Source organism: Monodon monoceros, unplaced genomic scaffold, assembly GCF_005190385.1.
Source record: "Monodon monoceros isolate NGI ecotype Baffin Bay Population unplaced genomic scaffold, NGI_Narwhal_1 Super_Scaffold_14, whole genome shotgun sequence".
NCBI lineage: Eukaryota > Metazoa > Chordata > Mammalia > Artiodactyla > Monodontidae > Monodon > Monodon monoceros.
The window spans coordinates 60,770,258-60,786,879 of record NW_021703770.1 but is presented as its reverse complement, the minus strand read 5'-3'; the positions used below and the strand labels follow the sequence as shown (position 1 = coordinate 60,786,879).

General features: G+C 41.2%; 1 pseudogene; it reads right to left on the bottom strand.

The window, feature by feature from the left end:
• Positions 1-505: 505 nt before the first annotated feature.
• Positions 506-15,519, bottom strand: LOC114895354 (annotated as a pseudogene).
• Positions 15,520-16,622: the final 1,103 nt, after the last annotated feature.

The window sequence follows — 16,622 nt, the reverse complement described above, 5'->3', positions numbered from 1 at the left end:
ATTCTAACATGTCCTGCGTGTTGGAGATGCAATGGCCAAAACAGACATGGTGCTTGCCCTCATAGGACTGAGGGGTTAGAGTGGACTTCAGACGATCAAACCCACACAAATAAAGTATGGTAAGTGTGATTTGGGGGTAGAAGTTTCTCCTACAGCACAGAGGCAGAAGTCCCCGGCTTACAGGCACATTTAAGTATAATTCCTAGTACCTCTATATTTGTCGTTAAGCATTCATTTTTTTCTTTTATTGAGGTATAATTGACACATTACAAGCAGACCTCAAAGATATTGCGGGTTTGGTTTCAGACCACTGCAATAAAGTAAATATCACAATAAAGCGAGTCACGTGAACTTTTTGGTTTCCCAGTGCATATAAAAGTTATGTGTATACTATACAATAGTCTTAAACGTGCAATAGCATTATGTCTAAAAAAGACAGTGTACGTACCTTAATTTAAAAATACTTTACTGCTAAAAAATGCTAACCATCATCTGAGTCTTCAAGTCATAAGCTTTTTGCTGGGGGAGGGTCTTGCCTCCATGTTGATGGCTGCTGACTGATCAAGGTGGTGGTTACCGAAGGTTAGGGTGGCTGTGGCGGCATCTTAAAATAACGATGAAGTTTGCCCCATCGATTGACTCATCCTTTCAGGAAAGATTGTAGCCTGCAGTGCTGTTTGATGGTATTTTACCCACAACAGAACTTCTTTCAAAATTGGAGTCCAGCCCCTCAAACCCTGCAGCTGCTTTATCAACTAAGTTTATGTCATATTCTACATCCCTTGTTGTCATTTCAACAATCTTCACAGCATCTTCACCAGGAGTAGATTTCATCTCAAGCAACCAGTTCCTTTGCTCAGCCAGAAGAAGCAACCCCTCATCTGTTAAAGCTTTATCATGAGGTGGCAGCAACTCAGCCACATCTTCAGACTCCACTTCTAATTCTCGTTCTCTTGCTATTTCTGCGGCATCTGCAATTGCTTCCTCTGCTGAAGTCTTGAACCCCTCAAAGTCATCCATGAGAGTGGGAATCAGCTTCTCCCAAACTCCAGTTAATCTTGATATTTTGACCTCTTCTTGTGAATCACAAATGTTCTTTATGGCGTCTAGGATGGTGAATCCTTTCCAGAAGGTTTTCAGTTTACTTTGCCCAGATCCATCAGAGGAATCACTATCTATGGAAGCTATAACCTTACAAAATGCATCTCTTAAACAATAAGACTTAAAAGTCAGAAATGTATTCCTTAAACAATAAGACTTAAAAGTCAGAATTACTCCTTGGTCCATGGGCTGCAGAATGGATGTTGTGTTATCAGGCATGAAAAAACATGAATCTTGTACATTTCTATTAGAAATGTACACTGTCAATGAGCAGTCATACTTTGAAAGGAATCTTTTTTCTGAGCAGTGAGTCTCAACAGTGAGCTTAAAATATTCAGTAACCATGTTGTAAACAGATGTGCTGTCATCCAGGCTTTGTTGTTGCACTTATAGAGTCCAGGCAGAGTATATTGAGCATAATTCTTAAGGGCCTTAGGATTTTTGGAATGGTAAGTGAGCATTGGCTTCAACTTCAAGTCATCAGCTGCATTAGCCCGTAACAAGAGAGTCAGCCTGTCCTTCGAAGCTCTGAAGCATCGACTTCTCCTCTCTAGCTATGAAAGTCCTAGATGGAATGTTCTTCCAAAATAAGGCTGTTCTATCTACATTGAAAATCTGTTGTGCAGTGTGGCCACCTTCATAAATTATCTTAGCTAAATATCTTAGCTAAGTATCTTCTGGGTACCTCACTGCAGCTTCTACATCAGCACTTGCTGCTTCACCTTATACTTTTATGTTTTGGAGATGGTTTCTTTCCTTAAACCTCATGAACCAACCTCTGCTATCTGTAAACTTTTCTTTTGCAGCTTTCTCACCTCTTTAAGCTTTTATAGAATTGAAGAGAATTAGGGCCTTGCTCTGGATTAGACTTTGGCTTGAGGGAATGTTGTAGCTGGTTTGATCTTCTATCCAGACCACTAAAACTTTCTCCATATCAGCAATAAGGCTGTTTCGCTTTCTTATTTGGGTGTTCACTGAAGTCACACTTTTAATTTTCTTCAAGAATTTTCCCTGGGGCTTCCCTGGTGGCACAGTGGTTGAGAGTCCACCTGCCGATGCAGGGGACATGGGTTCGTGCCCCAGTCTGGCAAGATCCCACATGTCTTGGCTTTCAATATGCCTTCCTCATGAAGTTTAATCATTTCTAGCTTTTGACTTAAAGTGAGAGACATGTGACTCATCCTTTTATTTGAACACTTAGAGGCTATTGTACAGTTATAAATTGGCCTAATTTCTCAAAAAAGAAAAAATTGGCCTAATTTCAGTATTGTTATGTCTCAGGGCATAGGGAGGCCCCAGGAGAGGGAGAGAGATGAGGGAACGGCCAGTCAATAGGGCAGTCAGAACACACATAACATGTATTAAGTTTGTTGTCTTATATGGCCATGATTTGTGGCACCCCAAAGCAATTACAATAGTAACATCAGAGATCACTGATCACAGATAACCATAGCAAATATAATAATAGCAAAAAAATTAGAATTATTGTAAGAATTACCAAAATGTGATACAGAAACCTGAAGTGAGGAAATGCTGTTCAGAAAATGGTGTCAATAGACTTGTTTGAGGCAGGGCTGCCACAAAACTTCAGTTTGTAAAAAAAAATGCAATTATCTGTGAGGCACAATAAAATGAAATACAATAAAACAAGGTATGTCTGTATATTAGGTTTTTTTTTTTTTTTTTGGTACGCGGGCCTCTCACTGTTGTGGCCTCTCCTGTTGCAGAGCACAGGCTCTGGATGCGCAGGCTCAGCGGCCATGGCTCACGGGCCCAGCCGCTCCACGGCATGTGGGATCTTCCCGGACCGGGGCACGAACCCGCGTCTCTTGCATCGGCAGGCGGACTCTCAACCACTGTGCCACCAGGGAAGCCCCTGTGTATTAGTTTTAGGTGTAAAACATAATGATTCGATATTTGTATATATTGCAAAGCGATCACAACAGTAAGTCTAGTTGATATCCAACACCACACATAGTTACAAATTTATTTTTCTTGTGATGAGAACTTTTAAGAACTACTCACTTAACATCTTTCAAATGTGTGATAAAGTATTATTAAATAGAGCCATCATGCTCTACATTGCTCCCCATAACTTATTTATTTTATAACTGGAAATTTGTACCTTTTGATCCCTTCCCCTATTTCACCCACCCCGAACCCCTGCTGCTGGCAACTGACAATCTATTATTTGTATCTATGAGTTTGGTTGTATTTTTAGTTTTTTTGGGGTGTTCGGGGGGGGTGGGGGATTCAACACATAAGTAAAATCGTAGTGTATTTGTCTTTGTCTTTCTGACTTATTTTACAAAGCATAATGCCCTCAAGGTACATTCATATTGTTGAAAATGACACAATTTCATTCTTTTTTATGGCTGAATAATATTCCATTGTGTATATATACCATATTTTCTTTATCCATTCACCCATTAATGGACATTTAGGTTGTTTCCATGTCTTGGCTATTGCAAATAATGCTATAAGGAGCATAGCTTTTCTAATTAGTATTTTTTATTTTCTTCAAATAAATACCCAGAAGTTGAATGCTGGATCATGTGGTAATTCTATTTTTAACTTTTTGAGGAACTTCCATACTGTTTTCCACAGTAGCTGCACCAATTTAAATTCCCACAAACAGTGTACAGGGGTTCCTTTTTCTCCACATCCTCACTAACACTTGTTGTTATTGTCATTTTTGATGATAGTCATTCTGACAGGTGTAAGGTGACATCTCATTGTGGTTTTGATTTATATTTCCCTGTTGATTAGTGATGTTGAGAACCTTTTCTTGTACCTGTTGGCCAACTGTATGTCTTCTTTGGAAAAATGTCTATTCAGATTCTCTGCTCGTTTTTTTTTTTTTTTTTTTTAAAGTAATTAATTTATTTTTGCTGTGTTGCGTCTTCATTTCTGTGCGAGGGCTTTCCCCAGTTGTGGCAAGCGGGGGCCACTCTTCATCGCGGTGCGTGGGCCTCTCACTATCACGGCCTCTCTTGTTGCGGAGCACAGGCTCCAGACGCGCAGGCTCAGTAGTTGTGGCTCACGGGCCCAGTTGCTCTGCGGCATGTAGGATCCTCCCAGACCAGGGCTCGAACCCATGTCCCCTGCATTATCAGGCAGATTCCCAACCACTGTCCCACCAGGGAAGCCCTCTGCTCGTTTTTAAAATCAGATTTTTTTTTTTTTTTTTTTTTTGCTATTGAGTTGTGAGTTCTTTACATACTTTGGATATTAACCCATTATTAGATATATAATTTGCAGTTATTATCTCCCACCAGTACGTTGCCTTTTCATTCTGTTGATGGTTTCCTTTGCTGTGCAGAAGCTTTTTAATTTGATGTAGTCCCCCTTGTTATTTTTTATTTCGTTGTCTTAGCTTTTGATGCCAAATCCAAAAAATCACCGCCAAGACTGATGTCAAGAAGCTTACCACCTATGTTTTCTTCTAGAAGTTTTATCATTTCAGCTCTTACATTCAAGTCTTTAATCCATTTTGAGGTACTTTTCATGTATGGTATAAGGTAGTAGTCCAATTTCATTGTTTTGCATGTGGCTGTCCAGTTTTCCCAAAACCACTTGTTGAAGAGGCTGTCTTTTCCCCATTGTATATTTTTTGCCTCCTTTGTTATAGATTAATTGCCCATATATGTGTGGGTTCATTTCTGGGTTCTCTATTCTGTTCCATTGATCTATGGTGTTTTTTAACACCAGTACCATATTGTTTTGATTATTATAGCTTTGTAATATAGTTTTAAATCAGGGAGCATGATGCCTCCAGCTTTGTTCTTCTATCTCAAGATTGCTTTGGCTATTCAGGATCTTTTGTGTTTCCATACAAATGTTTTGGAATTATTCTATTTCTGTGAAAAATGTCAATGGAATTCTTATAGGGATTGCATTGAATCTGTATATTGCTTTGGGTAGTATGGACATTTTAACAGTATTCTTACAGTCAATGAGCAGAGAATATCTTTCCATTTCTTTGTATCATCTTCATTTTCTTTCATAAGTGTCTTACAGTTTTCAGTGTACAGGTCTTTCACCTCCTTGATTAAATTTATTCCTAAATATTTAATTTTTTTTTTGTTGCAGTTGTAAATAGGATTGTTTTCTAGTGTTGATTTGCTCGTGGGTGGGACCGGTTCCTGACACAGCTGGCTCTGGGGTGTCCCAGAGCTTGTGCTGTCCTGCTGGTGAGGAGCTGGGTCCCAGGGTGGCTGGCTGAGGAGTCCAGAGTATCTTGGAGTTGGTGTTGGCCCACTGATGGCCTGGAGGCAGGTGGTCCTGGGGCTGGTATTGGCCTGCTGTTGTGTTGGCTGGGTCCTGTGTTGGTCTGAGGTGTCCCAGTACTGGTGCAGACAGACTGGTATGGGGGGAGGACTGGGTCCTCCCAGCTAACAAGCTAGAGGGAGGATGCTAATAGAGCAGTTGCCAGAACCAGTGTCTTTGTGGTAGTGTTCTTGGGGCTTATCTTCCTGGTGCAGGAACCCTGGGCTGGGGAGCCTGATGTGGAGCTTTTACTCCTCATTCCTTGGTGAGAAACTATGCAATTATAATTTTCCTCCTGTTTGCGGGTCTCCCACCCAGTGGTATGGCTCTCGACAGTACTGCATCTCCTCCCCTCCTACTTGTGTTGTTGTGGTTCCTTCTTTATATTTTTAGTTGTAGCAGGTCTTTTCTGGTACATTCTGGTGTTTCTCATCAATAGTTGTTCTGTATATAGTTGTAATTTTGGTGTGCCCATGAGAGGAGGTGAGCTTAGGGTCTTCCTGCTCTGCTGTCTTGGCCATAACTCATAACGTCTACTCTTTAATTTCTGATTTTATTTGAGTCCTATCTTTCTCTCTCTCTCTCTTTTGGTGAGTCTAGCTAAAGCTTTGTCAGTTTTGTTTATCTTTTTAAAGAACAGCTGTTAGTTTTATTCATCTTTTCTCTTGTGTTTTTAGTTTCTATTTCATTTATTTCTGCTCTGATTTTTGTTTTTACCTTCCTTCTACTAACTTTGGTCATCATTTGTTTTTCTAGTGCTTCGAAGTGCAAAATTAGGTTGCTTACTTGAGATTTTTCTTGATGTAGGCATTTATCACTATGAACTTTCCTCTTAGAACTGCTTTTGCTGCATTTGATATGCTTTGATATATATTTTTATGTGGACCATTTTTAAAGCCTTTATTGAATTTGTTACAATATTGCTTCTGCTTTATGTTTTGGCTTTTTGGCCCCAAGGCATGTGGAATCCTAGCTCCCTGACCAGGGACTGAACCTGCACCCCCTGCACTGGAAGGCAAAGTCTTAACCACTGGACTGCCAGGGAAGTCCCACTTTGATATATTTTTATTTTCCATTGTCTCAAGGTTTTTTAAAATTTATCTTTCGATTTCTGCTTTGGTCCGTTGGTTGTTCAGTAGCTTGTTTCTTCTCCACATATTTATGAATTTTCCAGGTTTCTTCTTGTAATTGATTTCGAGTTTTATACCATTGTGGTTGGAGAAGATGTCTGATATGATATCAGTTGTCTTAAATTTATTAAGGCTTGCTTTGTGCCTAACATATGATCTCTCCTGGACAGTGTTCCATGTGTACTTGAGGAGAATGTGTATTCTGTTGCTTTTGAGTGAAATGTTCTGTGTATATCTGTTAAGTCTATCTGCTCTAATATGTTGTTTAAGGCCAATCTTTCCTTACTGATTTTCTGTCTGGGTGACCTATCCATTGATGTAAGTGGGGTATTAAAATCCCCTACTATTGTTGTTTTGCCATCTTTTTCTCTCTTTATGTCTGTTAATATTTGCTTTATATATTTAGGTCCTCCTGTGTTGGGTGCATAAATATGTACGAATGTTATATTCTCTTATTGGATTGACCCTTTATCATTATGTAATGCCCTTCTTTGTCTCTTATTACAGTCTTTGTTTTAAAGTCTATTTGTCTGGTATAAGTAGAGCTATCCCAGCTTTCTTCTGGTTTCCATTAGTATGGAATATCTTTTTCCATCCCTGCACTTTTAGTCTATGTGTATCCTTACATATGAAGCAAGTATAGATGGGTCTTGTTTTCTCTTAATCCATTCAACCATCCTGTATCTTTTGACTGGAGAATTTAGTCTATTTATATTTAAAGCAGTTATTGATAGGGATGCACTTATTGCCATTTTGTTAATTGTTTTCTGGCTGTTTTGTAGTTCCTCTCTCTTCCTTTCTTCTTCTCTCTCTCTTTCTTTTATGATTTGGTGACTTCCTTTAGTGGTATGGTTAGATTCTTTTCTCTTTATCTTTTGTGTATCTAATATAGGTTTTTGCTTTGTGGTTACCATGAGGCTTACATGTAACAACTTATATTTACAACAGTCTATTTCAAGTTGATAACAAATTTGAACACGTTCTAAGGCTTTTCATTTTTACTCTTCCTTACCACATTTTATATTTTTGATGTCACATTTTACATCTTTTTTTATCTTGTGTATTCCTAGCTAATTATTGGAGTTATAGTTATTTTACTACTTTTGTTTTTTAACCTTCATATTAGCTTTATAAATGACTAATTCATTACTTTACTATATATTTAACTTTACCATTGAGATTTACACTTTCATAGGTTTTCTTGTTGTGAATTAGCACCCTTTCTTTTCTGCTTAAAGAAGTCCATTTAACATTTCTTGTAAGGCCAGTTTAGTGGTAATGAATTTCTTTAGCTTTTGCTTATCTGGAAATTCTCTCTCCTTCAATTCTGAATGACAGATTTGCTGTGTAGACTATTCTTGTTTGGGAGTTTTTTCTTTCAGCATTTTGATATGTTGTGCCACTCCCTCTGGCCTGTAAAATTTCTGCTGAAAACTCTACTGATAGTCTTATTGGGGTTCCCTTGTATGAAACAAGTTATTTTTCTCTTTCTTTTTTTAAGATTCTGTCTTAAACTTTTGACATTTTAATTATAATGTGTCTTGGTGTGGGTCTCTTTGAGTTCATCTCTGTGAAACTCTCTGGGCTTCCTGGAGCTGGATGTCTGTTTCCTTCCCCAGATTAGGGAAGTTTTCAGCCATTATTTCTGCAAATAAGTTTTCTGCCCCTCTCTCTCTCTTTTCCTTTTCTGGTACCCCTATTATGTGAATGTTAGTCTGCTTGATGCTGTCCTTTAAGTCCCTTAAACTATCTTCACTTTTTTTTTTTTTTTCCATTCTTTTTTCTTTCTGCTGCTCTAACTGGGTGATTTCCACTGCCCTGTCTTCAAGTTCACTGATAGTTTCTTCTGATTCATTTGGACTGCTGTTGAACCGCTCTAGTGTATTTTTCAGTTCATTATTATATTATTCAGCTCTTTGACTTCTATCACTGGTACTTTCTTATATTTTCTACCTCTTTTTAAAAGTTCTCACTGTGTTCATCCATTCTTCTTCCGATGTTTATGACCATTATTTTCAACTCATTATCAGGGAAATTACTAACCTCTGTTTCATTAAGGTTTTTTTTCCTGAGGTTTTATCTTGTGGAATATATTCCTCTGTTCCTTCATTTTGCTTTACTCTGTGTTGGTTTCTATGCATTAGATGAAAGAGCCACCTCTCCCAGTCTTGAAGGTTTAGCCTTGTGTAGGAGATACATCTTATCATTCAACCCTGCTCTAGCTGTTAGTTGTCTCTCAAAGCTTTGTAATTGTCTAAGAGGCCTATTTTATTTTTAGTGGCTCCCAGTAGTTGAGGGTGCTCCAAGACCTATCAGTGATCTGAAAGGGAAGATCTTAGCACTGAGATTCAGAGTGATTGGAAGCCTGAACTTCAGGCGACAGCTTTTAAAGTATGCAAATATATATAGTCCTGTGGGACCACAGGTGTAAGCTCCACTGGCCACCAGTGCCAGGCAATCTGGAAATGTCCCTTAGGTGACAGCTGCAAAAATTTGGGCTCCAGATGAGTGTATAAGTGCCTTTCTGGGAGATACTGGTAAGTTGTACTGAGGCAGAGGGAGAGTGCAAAGATGGTGTCCACTGGCCTATGTCTCCTGAGAGCACCTCCATCAGCCTCTAGATGTGTGCCAAACCTGAAGTCTGCCCCTCAGATTGAAGTTCTAGAACAAGCAAGTAGGCTTCATTTACAGAAAGACTGGGGTTGTGTTTCTGTCTACTGTCTGTGCAGTGCACTGTGGGTGGTAGCCAAGAACTGACTCTCCAGTTGTTACCGTCCTGTGGGATCTAGGAACACAAGCCCACCTGGCCACCGGAGCCAAGTGATCAAGGGGTATCCCCTGGGTGGAAGCAGCAAAAACCATGGTACCAGATGTGTATAAAAGCTCCCCTCTAGGAGACACTGGTGCTCTGGAGCATAGCAGAGGGAGAGCACAAAGATACCATCCATCCTCTCCAAGATCTTTGGAAGGGATTACAGTCAGCCCTTAGATGTGTGTTTAATTAGAAGCCTATCCCTCAGGCTGCAGCTATGATGATAAGATAATAGGCTTCTTTCATAGAAAGACTGAGCTCCTTGGTCTGTTGCTTTTTACTGTGCCTGGGGGTGGGGTGGTGGTAGCCATTTAGGAACTTAAGGCTACAGTCCTATGGAGCCCCACTGGTCTCCAGAGCCAGACAATGTAGAGGTTCGCCTGGTGGCAGCCATAAAAATCAGGGCACCAGACAAGTATAAGCTCCTTCTGGAAGATACTGGTGAGCTGGAGTGAGGTGAGCTGGAGAGAGCAGAAAGATTGTGTCCACGGTCCTCCGTTTCCTGAGGGCATCCCTGTAGGCCTCAAGATGAGTGCCAAACCAGAAGCCTTCCCCTCAGGCCAAAACTTCTGGACAAGTTAAAGGCCTCTTTCACAGAAAGACTGGGGACCAGTTTCCATCGGCTACCCGTACAGTGCCCTGGGGGCATTAGTCTGCCAAGCACTGTGCTCTGGAGCGTGGCAGAGGGAGAGCACCAAAATGGTACCAGCCAGCAGACCCCTAGACGTGCATTCAATCAGATGTCTACTTCTCAGACTGATACTTTAAGATTTGCAAATATCTTCTGGAGGGGAGCTTTTATATGCATCTGGTACCCTGGTTTTCACATCTGGTGCCCAAATTTTAGGGGCTGCTGCCCAGGGAATGCCACTTGATCACCTGGCTCTGAATCCTGGATCCCACAGGACTGTAACAGTTGGAGAGACAGTTCTTGGGCTGCCATTGCTCAGAGCCCTTTGGTGGGTAAGTCTACACGTGAGCCCTTTAAGAGCTGTTTCTCAGATGGCTATAGCCTGTGGGTCTCATGGGCAGAGGCCCCATTGGTTTTCAAGGCTAGATTCAGGTCTTAGAAGTTGGGGTGCCCACTGTGGGGTTCAAACCCTTTGGTCCTCAGGGAGGTACTTCAGGTTTCGAATTCCCACAATTGTGGGCTGCTGTGCCGGGGATGGGGTTTATGGAGAGATTGTGTCCCAGCCTCTCCTACTTGCTTTCATGGGGGCCTTCTCTCACCTGATGTGTAGGAGTTGCTCAGCCAGTTTTTAGGGTTTTTTTCAGAGGGAGTTGTTCCATATGTACTGTAGATTCAGGGTGTCCACGGGAAGAGGTGAGTTTAGGCTCCTCCTATGTTGCCATCTTGAACCAGAAGGCAAGCATTCATTTTTATGCTCTGACCGTGATTAGCCCAGCCAGGTAATTATACATTTTTGCTCCCCATTGCATCCTTAGCTGTATTATCCCTAATACAGCTTCTGCTGAATAAATGATGAATGATATTTCTCTGAATAAATCCCCAGAAGTGGAATTTTATAGCAGCTTATTTAATTGAAATATAAGATACTAGTGTACTTAACATGTAGAAGACATCAAAGAAGAATGCAACAATGGATTAGAGTTTTCGGGGTAACATAAAAATATGCCTGTTGATCTACACTATAAATCAATAGCACCGTCAACTGATAACTTCTGAAGGTTTACCATGTGATGGGCTGGATGCTCTGATGGTATAGGAAATGAGGCACTCTTCCTGCTCCAAGAAGTTTAAAATGCTGGGTAGGGGGTTAAGAAATATATATATGAGAACCAACTACTGTTTTGCAAGGCAACGGATAATACTAAATAAATGGTATAAAGAGTATCTTCCTCAGTAATCAGAGGAGTGCAGCATGATCCAGCTGAGCAGGTGTTGTCAAACAGTTTTACAAAGAGGCTGCACTTCCACTAGTATTAACTCTCTCTTTCATTTCAGTCACTCTGGTGGTATGGGAAGGTATCGCATTATTGTTTTAGTTGTCATTTCTTTGACAACCAATGAAGTTGAGCAACTTTGTCTATTTTTAATCAGCCAGTTGGATATCCTCTTATATGGAGTGTCTGTTCAAATCTTTTAAAAAATCTTTTATTTTTTTGGTCTTTTCCATATTGATTTGTAAGAGTTCTTTATATATTCATTTTATGAGTACTTTGTCAGATATATGTGCTGCAAATCTCTTTTCCCACTGTGGCTTGCCCTTTCATTCTCTCTCTTTTTGTAAAATTTTTATTGAAAAACAGTTGATTTACAATGTTGTGTTAAGTTCTGCTGTTCACCAAAGTGATTCAGTTATATGCTGTTTCATTCTCTTAATGGTGTATTTTAATGAGCAGACATCTTAATTTTAATTTAGTCCAAGTTATCATTTTAAAAATGGTTAATAATTCTTTTGTCCTATTAATAAATCTTTCTGAAGTTCATAAAGCTATTTTTATATGTATTTTTCTAATATCTGTATTACATTTGGATCTACTGTCTTTCAGGATTTTATTTTTGTGTATGGTGAGAGGTAGGGTCAAGATTCATTTTTTATCCAAATGGAAATAAAATAGATAGGCACCATTTATTGAAAAGGCCATCTTTACTGTACGTACTGTCCTAGTCATCAGTGAAAGAATATATGCAGTTCTATTTTTTATTCTTTTCCATTTTTCCTTGTTTATTCTAGGGCCAATATCACACTAATTGCTATAGCTTTGTGACTGGTTTTGACATCTACTAGTATAAGTCTTCCTGCTCTGTTTAGTTTAAGGAATCAGCTTGTGTGTTTTCTCTCTCTTTGTAATATTCAGTCTTCTAATTTATGAACATGGTGCATCCTTCCATTTATTTAGGACTTCTTCAATTTCTGTCAACAATATTCCTTAGTTTTTAGATTTTCGTTGCAACTAGATGACACACAATTTGATGTTTAGCTTTTACTTTTTGGGTCCAAGGGCTGGCAAATCTTAGAAATACCTGTAGAGTTTTTAAATAATATGGAAATCCAGATCCTACCTCAGAACTACTGCAGCAGGATCTCTGGCAGCAGGACTCTGAGAGTCTCAAAAGCCTTCCAGATTTCACAATACTTTTGGTGGAAGTGTAAAAATTAGTGCAGTTTTTTTTGCATAATAATTTGGCAAATTTTATTGCATTAAATAGTCATACCTGTTGAGCTTGCACTTAAATATCTAGGAAGTTAAATTATATGAATTATTTGTGCACATTTATAAATACCCATATAAACGAATGTTTATTACAGCATAGTTTGTATCAAGGGAAAAGATAGCAAACTCCCTCAGTTTCTATCAGTGGAAGAGGTATGCTACTCACATATAGTAGAATACTAGGCAGCTGTGGGAAGTGAGGAACTAGATTTATAAATACTGAAATGGAAAGATATCTAAGATAGTTGAAATTTTAAAATATCAAGAAGCAGGAAATTATGTAAAATAAGCCAGTATGTACATACATATGCATGCACACATTACACACAAATGTGCAGACACATAAAGGCAGTCACATGACTGTATCCTCTGGGGAATCTGAAGCTTTCCTGCTTCCCGTCATCCCTCTCTCCTTAAGTTCTATAACTGAGCGGTAGTGCAGTCAGTGATTCAGAGTCAAAGTACATGAAACCCAGGATGATTCTAAGTGGAAATAGTTGGGGTTTTTGCCTGTGAAGTAGTCAGTGCTGGCCAGTGCTGGCATGCAGGAGTCCAGTGGCATGAATTCCTAAGAGTTTGTGAGGGAAATGATGGTTCATTGTATGTTCATGTGGCGGCAGGTTGAGAACAAAAAACCCTTTTACAATTTTACATATTTCTCCATTTCTGATAAGTAGGCATGCTTATATTACATAAACTTTTGTTTTGTTTTCCATGTTAATGTTTTTTAAGTATACCATTCAGTGGCATTAAGTACATTAAAATAGTGTGCGACCATTAGCACTGTCCATCTCTAGAACTTTTTCATCATCCCGAACAGAAACTCTGTACTCATTAAACAGTAACTGGCCATTTCTCTCTGCCCTCAGCCCATGGTAACCTCTATTTTACTTTCTGTCTCTATGAATTTGCTTATTCTAGGTCCCTCATACAACGTTAGAATCATACAATATTTGTCTCTTGGTGTCTGACTTCTTTCACTTAGCATAATGTTGTTTAGGTTAAGCCATGTTGTAGCATGTACAGAAACATTTAAAAATATTTAAAAGATCATAAATGTGAAAAAAATTCCCCAGTTCATTTTGGTACATGGCCACATTGGGTACCACTGAATGACATGACTTTCCAAAGTATGACTGATGCTGTCACTTGAGTCCGTTCGCCCTCCAGGCTCCTACCTGAGGCCAATAATCTTCCCAAAGGCCCAGCTTAGAGATCAGTTCCTCCAGGAAGTCTTCCTAGACATTCCAGCCAGAAATCTTTTCCGTTATCTGCATGTTTTAAACTATGCCCACTGTCATATTTTAATCCATCTACAGAATTTAAAATTTGGAGCCAGAATTTACAAAGTTTGAGATTCCCACAACCATTTCCTCGCCCCCCCGCATCCCCCCCCCCCCCCCATATCAGGATATCTGGCTTCTCTTGAAATCTGGAAAACCTGACACCCTGAGCCAGCATTCCTTCGTGGCAACAACTGGGTAGAGCTGAGAAGCAGCTGTCAGCTTCGTAGAGCCCTGCTCTCTTCTGACCATCCCCACCTCTTCCCTCCGAGGATGAATGCCTAGGGCTGATTGCAGTATACTTTTTTGCATGTTTTTCTTCTAGTGTAGGAAAACTTTTCTGAACTGTCACTATCAAATCAGAATAAGGTTTTGTTGTTGTTGTTTTTAAATGAGAGGGCCCTGGGATTTCTATAATAGGCCTGAATCCCTCACCCACTTATATTACTTACTGGCCCCTGTTGTCATTTGAGTTTGTAACCTTTGGTGAAATGAACTCTGGGCATTGGTGTGCAGAGCACATCTCTCTTGCCCTTCTATGAATTTCTCGCAGTAGGTAGAAAGCACTCGGTGAATGGTTATACATGACCATCCTATGTCATGCTTAATTTTTATAGCAATTTTTAGGCTCAATTTCTGAAACTGTTTTAGACGTCATGCACTTTCCCCCCAGCTTTGCTCTTCTTTCTTTTTCCATCTGTGAAACTCCCACCTGTTCCTCAGTACAGATTAAATGTTACATTCTCCTAGGAATCTTCCCAGAGCACTCATCTCCCCAGTGACCCCTGCGCCCAAGGCCTCCAGTTCATTCTGATCCTTACCGTTCAAGCCCAAATCACCCAACGCTGCCTTTATCGCAGCAGCCCACCCTGACTCCACCCTGGGGAACATGAACTTCTCGGGACCCAGACCCTGTCAGCGCCTTGCACCGGGCTGGGTGTACAGTGGGTCTTGAGTACGTGTTGAAAGGTGACGTGTCAAAGGGAACTATTTTTTCAGCATCTCATTTTCTTTAAAGCCTGTTGTTGATGTCAGGCTGTTTGGAGCAGTCTGTTGTTTTTCCTGATTCCTGCATTTCCCTTTGTTTTTCATGGAACACGTAGCACTGATTTCCTGTAAGGCTTTGCAAATAAATATCAAGGTCAGGGGCTGGAAGCCTTGCTGGAGCTCTCATGGCACCTTTAGATTCCACTGGGCCAAGAAATGCTTTCAACCCCAGAGGGCAGAAGTTTTTCAAAACAAGACTGTTCCACTAAGGGCGTGTGCTTCCTCTATCAGTGCAGGCCCCCGCCCCGCTTGCATTTTAACTACTTTGAGAAGAATGGAAGTTCTGCAAAACCTTTGGTATTTTTGAACCACTGAGTAGGCTAGGTGATGGGGCCTGCGGTGATTTCTCAGTGAGAGGTTGGTACAGACAGGAACATGGGGGGAGGCGGTGAAAGAGGCCCTTTCTGAAGAGCCAGCGGAGGGGCAGGGCCGCCTCCGCTCAGAGCCCCTCTCCCCTTCCTCCTCCGCCCCGGGGGCTGTCTGGACGCGTGCTCACCGGGACTTTGATCCCTGCGACTTCAGGGGGCCCCTGTCCAGGCCGCCTGCACATCAGGGCTAGGGCAAGTACGGGGGGATCCTGTTCAGTGGTTTCGTTCTTTTTAACGTCCAAGTTGACACAACAAACCCTCCCTCCCTCCTCCTTCACACGCTGTCTTGGTTTTCCTTCTCTTTCTTTCCTTTCTTTTCTTCTCTTCATCGTCGACGCTTTGCCATCCATCTTAGATGGGTGGCGTGCTTGTAAATGCAAGGGACACAGTCAAAGGGGTTTTGCATGGAAGGGCCTTGGAGAGGCCTCTGGGTGCCAATTTCGTCTCCCCGAGGATGCAGCGTCCCTTAAAGGGAGGTGCGAGGAGTGAGCGTTCGGGGGACCCTTGTCCTCCTGCAGATACTGTTACCCGAAAACTAGGTTTGCCTCTTGGGGGGTGTTGAGCCAATAGACACAACCAAGCCAAAGACGGGGAGAAGGAAGGGTTTATTATTCCTTGCAGCCAGTAAGGAGAACCTTAGGGGTCTTTCCCAAAGCAGTGTCTCCCCAGTAGCAAAACTGGGGAGCTTTTAAGCTAAGGGTCCATGTATATTCATGAAGGGGCTTGAGCAGAGGAGAATTCAGCATAAAATTGGGACAAAGGTCGACAGAATCCGAACTTGAGTTGACTGAAGTCAGGAGGGTCAACTTCATCATTCTGTCCTCCCCAGGGTGGGGACCTTAGACCCTGCAGAACTCAGAGATGTATTATTCTGTGTATCCCCTGAGGAGGCAGGAGGACTCTGCTTTGTCACTGCATATTGCTCGGCTGGCTTTTCTCTCTTCCTGCATTCCTTTGTTCCCTAAAGCTCATTGATTACCGAGACCTGTTCAAGGGCCAGCACGTGGCCAGGCTTAGATCACAAAATGCTGAGACCAACATGGTTCCTCTTATGTCAAGAAAGCCATTCCTGGTTCTCTTTCTTCGGGGACCCCGTAACCTATCTGCTTACAGCACTACAAAGGTCCTGTCCCCTGCCCCCTGCCCCCCAGCCCATCTCCAGGTTATGTTTTTGGAGGGTGATAGGAAGGGCCTCCTTGATAAGGAGTGACACCTGCGAAATGGGTTCCATGTTTCTATCCCCAGGGCTGCCCTAGGACAGACCCTCCTTACATCTCACTTGGGTTATTGCAGCCGGCAGTTATTAAATATTTCTCTCTCTCATTGATCCGGAAGAGGATGAGGAACCTAGGAGCCTATCAGCATCTTATTCTTTTATCTCATCTAGGTCGATGAAAATGTCATCCCCTCAATGAGACCTGTTTCCCCAGCC